Source organism: Acanthisitta chloris, unplaced genomic scaffold (assembly GCF_000695815.1).
Source record: "Acanthisitta chloris isolate BGI_N310 unplaced genomic scaffold, ASM69581v1 scaffold13010, whole genome shotgun sequence".
NCBI lineage: Eukaryota > Metazoa > Chordata > Aves > Passeriformes > Acanthisittidae > Acanthisitta > Acanthisitta chloris.
Window position 1 is genome coordinate 3,275 of NW_008652362.1, and position 10,096 is coordinate 13,370.

Sequence of the window (10,096 nt, forward strand, 5' to 3'; positions counted from 1 at the left end):
TGTCCTTGGCTAACAGCCTGACTAGATCAGACTTCTAACACCCACATGTGCAGAATATTAACACTATGGAGACCATCCAAATGCCTCTCCAGCACCTCTGAACATACTGGTGGAAGGCAGAACCAGTTTGAATGGCACAGCTAATTCCAGTGGAAAAATCTTCAAGCTGACAGTGGTAAGTAGCCAAAGAAACCTCATCCGGTCTTATAGAAGGATTTCAGTGGGATTTATGAATTTGCTTACCATTACGGGGGAGCAAATGGGGCCACACATACACGTGTTGCACACACTACAAGCTTCAGGGAGAAGGAAACGGCTGTCAGTCAGAAAATGTGTGTGATGGTGTCTGATGGACATCAATGTACCTGAACACCTTCTCACAGCAGGAGTCACAGACAGGCTGCCAACTGCACTGTTCAGCATTCCAATGCCTAGGCACTGCTGCTCAGCACAGCCTTGGAAGTTCAAATTTTAATCCAGCTTTGTGCCAGTTGTTAAAAGTCCTCCAATATCCCACTGTCTGCGCTGCTCCTGTGATTTATGGATAGATTCCCATGATAAACCACAGAGGAAATTTTTTGCCTTTTTTTTTCTAATGGTTTAGGTACTCAGCGAGTTTCTGAAGTAAAAGGTACTTTGTAGGTGAGGAGGTGTTGGTTGTTTTGCGGTGTGGATTTTGGTTTAGGTTGGGTTTGAGTTTTTGTTTGTTTTCTCTGGTTTGGCTTTCTTGTGTTGTTTTTGTGTGTGTGTGTGTGTTTGTTTTTTTCAGGTGATAACGAGAAGTAGACTGAGGACAGAAATTGAACAGTTAAAGCTGAAAGTATAAAGAATAGCTTTACTAATAGTACTATTTTAGCTGAGTTAGCAGAATAGCAAGGATTGCATAGTATAGACAAAAAGCTTCACTAATGGTATTATTTTAGCTTAGTTAGCAAAACAACGCATCTTATCTATAAGGCAGTAGAAATAATCAGACTCAAACCTTGGCAGTAGGAGGAAAACCAAGACCATATAAGGTGTGGAATGGAAAAACAAAATGTTTATGATAGAGACAAGGTCAGCAAGGCATGCAAAACTGTACAAAGGGGTAAACGGTTGCACAATAAGGGTGTCCAAACGGTACTGAGGAAGAGGAGACACTTCATCTTCACGACCACCGAACGACCACCAGGACCATGTGACTGATTCCAGGAGGGAGGAGACAGAGGAAGAGTATATGATAATGATTTCCAAGAACTAATTATAATAATAACCACCCATTCCTGGAAATAATTAATATGTATGAGCATTTAGTGTAAATAAACTGTGAAGTTTTAGTCCCTGGTTGCACAAGTTTGGTGGAATGATCCCCCCTGTGCCCAGTGCTGAATAAACAAATACCTGCTACTCAGAGATACTAGTCTGTGAGCAGTTCTTTTCCAGCCTTTTCTCAGCATCAACAGGGCTGAGGATGGACTTGATGGTTTGGTTGGACTCAATGATCTTAGAGGTCTCCTCCAACCTTGATGGTTCTGTGATGCAGGGAACCCCCTCTGCAGCCACGACCCCTTCTTTTAACAGAAAGAGCCGTGAGTTTGAAGAGACCCAATTGCAATCACCTTCACCAGTATCACACAGGGAGTGGCCTCTCTGATAAGCACATTCGACTACGGTAGGGTTGGACTCGATGATCTTTGAGGTCTCTTCCAACCAGGTTGATTCTATGATTCTGTGATTTGGGATGTGTCTAAGATTAAATCTATCCAATTTCATTGAGGGATCAGCAGAGGGCAATGCATACTGTTGGGTGGGGGTGCTCAGAGGCTGCTGGGTGGTGTGCTGCCTTTATGGCGTGTTGTTTTGGCCCTGGGTTTTCAGACAGACCCGAGGGAAAACCCCAGTACGACTCTATTTCAGTAGCTCCACAGAACAGATACTCATAGTCAGGTCTGTATTGTGGAAAAAATTAATGGATGTGCCATTGCTATAAAGGACAAATTGAAAACAACTGTCTAGGCCCATCTGGTCTGAAATTGCTCAGGATACAGAAAGCCACAGATTATTACAAGAGGGCACAGACTCAAGCTCTGCCAGGGGAGGTTTAGGTTGGATACTAGGAAGAGATTTTTTATGGAGAGAGTAATCAGGCATTGGAATGGGCTGCCCAGGGAGGTGGTGGATTCACTGTGCCTGGAGGTTTTCAAGATGAGACTGGATGTGGCACTTAGTGCCATGGTCTAGTAACAATGGTAGGGTTGGACTTGATGATCTTGGAGGTCTTTTCCAACCTGATTGAGTCTATGCTTCTATGATACAGTATTTATAGTATATACATATCTGTTGCAAATATATCAAGTCAATATTTTCTATTTCTTCTGCTTACTTCTCTAGTTAACGAGTACTTCAGCTCACCAATACTCCTTGGCTTGTCAACGAGGTGATTTAATCAATTAGCTCGCATGTACCAAGCAAATTCCTTCAGGCATGGGGCACTTTGCTGGACAATCTGAGTCACTTCCTTGAGCAATCCATGAATAGAAAAGGTAGCGACACTTGTCAGTCTGTCAACAAATGCTCATACTTTACACAGATTTAGCATTCACCACAGGGAGTCACATGCATAATGATTTCATTATTTATATCGCTGGCAACTGATGATGAATATAACTCACACCCTCAGTTACATAAATCTCTCCTTTGAATTATTTTGGCACAAGTTCTACAAAGTTCCTACAAAGCAAGGGAAAAGCTCCATTGTTTCCAACCACACAGATGAATTGTGTGAAAACTACGTCAGCTTATCCCCATCATATCCCTTTAACATTTTATGATTCTTCTAATGGAGTACCACCCAGTTTAGATAAGACTTTCAGCAAAAGTTAACAAAGACACACTGAGGCTTCCAGAACAGTTTCATCATTTCTTTCTACTAATGCAGCAATAAAAGCCAATTATCTGCTTACAGACACATTCAGACAGCATGTTCAAATATGCTATAAACAGTTTCTACATCCAAACTCTTCACCCTTCAAGGTGTTACAAAGAGCCTCTAAAATGAGTATTTTATTTCAGTTTTCTCTGTTGAGCCACTGAGCATTTTCTCTGATCCGTATGCTAAAGAAGATATGAATTTTGATCCTTTTTACCCAATACACAAGAAACCAAATGAGTTTATCAATGTGACAATCAATGGAGACTTGTCAGTGTATCTCTGCAGATCACTGGCTCTGCATATTTTCTGCCATCGCCTCTGGCTCAGTACTCCAGTGGTCCCTTTTTCCTGCTCCCCAATTCTCCCTGTGCTCTGTCCTGCAGCACACTGACGGACAGGCACCATTTCCATTGTTCTCTGCATCGGGAAACACCACGAGATGGAAAATGGTACAGTGACCAGATAGGATGATATAGAGGAGCTGTTGGTTTGTGCAGCATCCTCTTTAGTCCTTGGAGAAATTACTGCATCACTTTGTGAACAACAGCTGGAGGACTAGAGCTTAAGGGATGGTGTGCTAAGCCATGGCTCTGGTCTGGAAAGATCCACTGAGCCGTGGTAATTGTTCATCAGTCCTGGAGCATGTGACCCATTGGAAGAGAAAATAGATAAACACTAGGGCTTTAGTCTTCTTTTCCCCTTGTATCTAATGAATTATCCTCCAAGTAGACAGAATGAAGGGCCTGAAGCATTATCAGTGAGGAACAACAAATCAGTAAAAAAATTCTCCATTTCTTTTGAGTTCTTCCATTCTTTTTCTAGTCACTCTTCACTTACCACAGGATGCAATGAACTCGAAGCCCTGCTATGATTTACTGCTGTTTGGTTTCAGGATTTATCTATTTTTAAGTAAAAAAACTGTAGCAGCCAGCTAGATAAATAAACTAGTTCAGCTAAAACAGCACAAGCCATATTTTTGTTCCAACTGGAACCCAGCTTTCTATAGTGTGACACTTGTAGACTAATTTTCCTTTCCATACAGTTTTAATATCTCCCGGTGGAATGTCTCTGGTAACACTGACATAAGACAAAATCCAGCTTCTAGCTGCATTTTACAAGTGTTAGAGGTATGGAGTTATTTGGAGATTGATATCTTTGAAGAGCTGCAGATACTCAGAAACAAGGAACTACTGCTGGATGATATAGAGACCAAGGGCAGCTGTGGCTGCAGTGAGCATGAGACTGTGGAGTTCTAGATCCTGGGAGGAGCAGCAAGACAAAGAATAGAATTATAACCATAGACTTCAAATGAGAAAATTACAGGGACCTGCTTGGCAGGATGTGTGGGAAATTGCCCTGGAGAGCAGAGGCCCAGAAGAGCTGGCTAGTCTTCAAGGGCAGCTGCCTCAGAGCATAAGAACAGTCCATTACAGTGTTCAGACAGTTGAGCAACTGTGGCAGAAGGCCAGCATGGATGAACATGGAGCTCCTGAATGAACTCAAACAGAAAAAAGAAGCATACAGAAGACGGAAGCCAAGACCAACTACTTGGAGGGAACAAAAAGATCTCATTTCATAGAATCATAGAATCAGCTGGGTTAGAAAAGACCTCCAAAATCATCAAGTCCAGCCCTACCATGGTTACTAGACCATGGCACTAAGTGCCACATCCAGTCTCAACTTAAAAACCTCCAGGGACGTTTTGCATATATAGGCATAAAGTCAGGAAAGCCAAAGTTCAGTTGGAGCTGAAGGGCAACAAGAAAGGCTTATTACGTAAGTACATTGATAGCAGCAGAAGAAGGTGGGCTGATTGCTTGGTAGGGTGGGGGACTAGTGGCAAAAGACATAGAAAATGCTACTTTTACTAGCAAGGCTTGTCCTCTGGCCTGCACCAGTAGGTGCTATCAAGAGAGCTGGAGAACATGAACTACAAGGAGAGTCTGAGAGATTAGGCCTGTTCTGCTTGGAGAAGAGAGAGCTCGAAGGACCATTTTGTGCCTTCAACTTTTTGATCAGAGACTACAGAGAAAATGGAGCCAGAGTCTTCTTGGAAGTGTGTGGTGATAGTACAAAAGGCCACAGAACAAGTTGTAACATAAATACTGAATAGATATTAGGAAAAAAATTTTACTCTAAAGGTAGTTAAAGAGCAGAACAGATTGCCCAGAGAGGTTGTGGAACCTCTATCCTTGGAGGAGTTCAAGACTTGACTAGACACAGTGCTCAATAACCTCATCTAATTAGTCCTGTTTTGAGCCAGATGATATGATTCTATAACTACATGCAGCTCATTGGATTGTATAAGTCTGTTCCCACTCTTGGTATGCAGTTACAAACAGGTGAGTTGTGAAGTCCTTACAAAGAATAAAGTCTCACTCCATACACAAAGTTTTGGTAACACTGATGGAGACTTAAATTGAATAATGCAAGAACTGGTTCTTAAAATTATTAAAATGTGGTGTCTATAACCCTAATGAAAAGAACCAGTTGCTCCTTCTCATCAGGTTGCAATAAGCTTTCCAAAGCATCAATAAGAGTTGGTTACACTCACTGTACTAAAACTCAACAAATTCTCTTTGGAAAAAGTGCTTAAGAAGTTTTATTAAAATATTAAAAATAGTGATGAAAAGCCATGCTTCTGATGTTATAGCATCTACTCCCTACAAGCCAACAGAAGGAAGACAACATTTTTCTATTATTAATCTTTAACAGTCAAGGGCAATCAGGGGTGGCTGTGAAGATCCTCATCTTCCCCTTCCTCTAGTTTGTAGTGAACATCAGTGGAAATTACCAGATGACCCTGAGGAAAGAAAAACATGTAAAATACCTTGAATTTCAGGTGGATATGTTCAGGGACAGTATTCTGGGACTAAATCCCATGGTAAGCCCCTCAGCAGGGCAGGAGACCTCTTGTCTTGTGTCTTTGTGCCTCTTGAATTTTGTTGACTTCAGGGTAGCGATGGGCTCTGATGTAGGTTAATACCACCCTCCAAAAGGTTGAGTAACATCACAGAGACACTCAGGTTGCCTATGAGTCTTCTTAGGGAGCAGTCAGAGTTGTGAGGACTCATGCACTCATTGCTCCTAAGCCCTGCTGGGGCTAGCAGTGCTGTCCTTGTTGTGTCCCCATGCTGGCACAGTGCAAAGGGCTAGTGGACCCTTCACAGCCTGCACCTGCTAGGGATGGGAGGCTCATTTTGGATCCAGAGTTTGGATTTTATAATTTATGTCTAGGGATAACACTGGGATCTGCCCAGCGCAGGAACACACACAAATGCACAGGCCTGAAACAGAAGGAATATTCTATAAGAATATAATCTATAAGAAGCAATTTGTCTTCTCACCTGATTCATTTTTATTACAGGTCCAGTCAGGGTAGTATGGGCCAGGATAAGAAGAGGAAATCCTTTTCCTAGTTTATCTTTGGAAAGGATAAAACCAAATAAATGTGAATGTAATAATAAAATGCATTTCAGGAGCATCTTTCTCAATTATTTACAATTTATTTACAATTTTCCTTTATGTAGCCATTATTGTGCCTCTCAAGGCAGCTGTTAATCATATGTACTAAAAAGCAAAAAACCCTGTGAAAAATTTGCATATAAACCTCTTACAATGTCTCATCTCTCTAACATAGATCTCACTGCCTTTGCTCCTCTCCAGGTATTTCCCTCTCAAGATCTGGTTTCTGCTGTTTCCCACTCTTACTTACTCTCCACCTTCCTTTCATTTTCCTCTCTACTTGATCCTCTAATCCTGTCAGTTCCTCTTATTCTCATCTATCATAGAATCAACCAGGTTGGAAAAGACCTCCAAGATCATCAAGTCCAACCCTACCATCATTACTAGACCATGGCACTAAGTGCCACATCCAGTCTCATCTTGAAAACCTCCAGGGACAGTGAATCCACCACCTCCCTGGGCAGCCCATTCCAATGCCTGATTACTCTCTCCATAAAAAAATCTCTTCCTAGTATCCAACCTAAACCTCCCCTGGCAGAGCTTGAGTCTGTGTCCTCTTGTCCTCCTGCTGGTTGCCTGGGAGAAGAGACCAACCCCCACCTGACTCCAACCTCCTTTCAGGGAGTTGTAGAGGGTGATAAGGTCCTCCCTGAGCCTCTTCTTCTCCAGGCTAAACAGCCCCAGCTCCCTCAGCCTCTCCTCATGGCACTTGTGCTCAAGTCCCTTCACCAGCCTCATTGCTTTTCTCTGGACCTGCACCAGCACTTCAATATCCCTCCTGAGCTGAGGGGCCCAGAATTGAACACAGTACTCAAGATGTGGCCTCACCAGCACCGAATCCAGGGGAAGAATCACTTCCCTGGTCGTGCTGACCACGCTGTTCCTGATCCAGGCCAGGATGCCATTGGCCTTCTTGGCAATGTGCTCAGGTGGCCAAGATGATAAAGTTAGAGGTGTTCCCCCAAAACCCAAAGATGCAAGTGTGCTTCTGCTCTTCCTCAGTTTGGGCCATTCTCTGGTCATGACACTGTGTGAGGAAAAGACTCAATCATGTCTCAGCTCTACTGTCACACTACACTCTGTGAAAATGAAACCCCAACCCAGTGTTTGAAAGGGAGTCTACACTTGTTCTGTCACAGCCTCTGATCCACATGTCTAAATGACCAGGATCAAAGTCCAGCACAGAGTAAACCCGTCCAGGTGTCATCAAATGGGCAAAAAACCTCCCATGACAGTCTTTAAAGCTGGGGACTCCCTTTTCTGCTTTCAGATTTGCTTTCTCAGTAGCTGTGCTCAGGAACTGGCCACAAACCTTACCATTGATTACTGGGATCACTACACTCCGTAAAGCGTAAGACAAAAAACTCTTCTCCAGTGACTTCTGCTGTGAGGGGAAAAGCACATTTGGTGATTACTGCCTGAGGCCTATGGGGTTGCAGCTTGATGAAGACAGAGGGTTAGGACTGAAGTGACACGCAAAAAGATCAGAGCAGAACTTGGCAGAGAAAATCTCAGGCAAAGAGATATTTTTTGGTTTAAGTTGCAGCTGAACAACGTAAAATCTACATGGCAAGGAGGTGTCCATTTTTCTTGCAAATTGAAGGCATTTGGGTTTTTTTCTGTATGCTCAGTACCTGGGTTGAACCTTAGCTTTAGGAATGAGATATGTTCAAGCTCATTTCATCTGGCATGACTCAGTTCCCAGAAGTGAACTCTTCTCTGGGTGGCAAGACCTGCCCTGGCCTGGTGCTCTGTCTTACACCACCCTGATCAGTGTCTTCCTCCCCTCACTTAAAGATGTAGGTCGGGCTGAGCTGCTGCAGAGTCTCACTGATCATTTCTCAGTCTGCAGTGAATGATCTAAGTAGTGGCATTGTGTCGCTTTTATTCACTATTTTTTACTCCTTCTTTTAGAATACTTGATTGAAGTGATACAAGACAATTCCTGAGACAGAGTTTAAGCCTGACCCCACTCCAACTGCTATACCTACTCAATCCAGCTGTGAATTTTGCCTCAACCCAGGCTGACATTTCTCTTTGGTGCAATTCATGTTACATGGCAATAACTCCATAACATTTGGAGCCTCTGATGAGAAAAAAACCTCCAAGAGGTATTTCTTCTCATTGGAAAAAAAAAAGAAAAAAGTGGAGAATATACCATTTCAAAGTAGAGAGAACAGTGGCAGATGATATCCCCAAGACAGAGCAGTAATTGTTCAGCAACAAGTTCAGAAGAATTTCTTTTAGCTCTGAAGGGCTCAGCTACCTTTGATAGGCACTGAAACCATGAACTTACCCCATGGAAGCCAAGACTGGAGTGCAGTAGGGAGAACTGGAACCTGAAGAAAAGTAAAAGAAAAGGATTTACTAGAGAGGCTGAAGGCACAAGCTGTGCACACTACTTGAAGATTCATTTGTGGAAATTCATATTGATTTCATGCTGATTCACATATTTCACTTTGCCAAAGACTCTTTGATTCCCAACTGCTTTTAATTAAAACTGGCACAACTACAAGTGAGTTATAGAATCACGGGGATCTTTCTGGTACTAATCTCCTACAGTCATGTGTAGTTCTGATCTGTGACTATCAGATTTGGGAAATCAATTTTTCCTGGAATTGCTATTTCCTGCAATGGCTGAACTACACATTCCTCAAATGTTCCTTATGATTGGAATAAACTCATACCCATCCCTAACCATTATGGTTTCCTAACTTATTCCACTGATGCCTGTAGTGCATCCTCAGGTCACTGTAAATACAATCCTGGGAAAAACAACATTTTGAAGAACAGAAGAACACGTTCTTGTGTTAAAAGCTTTAAGTGAATGGCATTATTACTCCTTAAGCTTATCCTGACAGGCTCTGATCATTCTCAAGTCCTCTTCTCCTGTTTAAAAGGTCCAGTGACCAAAACTAAGAAAAGGCTGCTCACATGTTTTTTTTGTGAAGCTGTAATAGATTAAAAAATAACATATATTCTGGAATTCTGGACCAGCTTGGAGTATAGAGCTACCCAGAAGAAACACTGATGTGGGCTACCTGTCTGGAAGTCTACCCACCTGGTGCATTTATGGAGAAAGGGGTTGTAAATCCAGCCTAGCTCCAAGTGTGGATAAAATCTGTTCTGAGACAGCTGAGAACAACTATAACTGCAGGTAACCACAAAACCAGCGAGATCTAAGCAAAATCTAAAAGTCTCTGAGCTTTGATTCCAACTATAGACACCTTTCTAGTCTCATTTGTTTGATGGCATGGGGTCTGCTGCTGCAGTGGTCTCAGTTCTTCCTTCCCCTTATGTGAAGGCATGTGGAAAGCTAGTGGCAGTGCTCCTGTGTAGGGTTTGCCTTCCAGTACTTCTGGTTATGATGCTCAGACTTGGCATGGCAGCAAGATTTAGAAGGGTTTGAATAAACTACTGAACTTCATTCTCCAACATCAGTACAGACTGAAACAGATGCCTTTAAGATAGCCAATAAATTGAACATTGTCTCCTGGAAAGGTATTTAACCTACAGAAAGGAGTAGTATCACATTACACAAGAGACATGGTTGTTCCACAATCTCATTATATTTCATCTGCAAGATTTAGATCAACCAGTCAAAAATATCTTAGAGTTCCTGTGAGAAAGAAGATAACTAAGCTCTTTTTCTCATGGTGAAACAAGCACTGTCAGGCTGACACAATGAGTTCTGTCGTGTCCTAATGTTGGGATAATTAA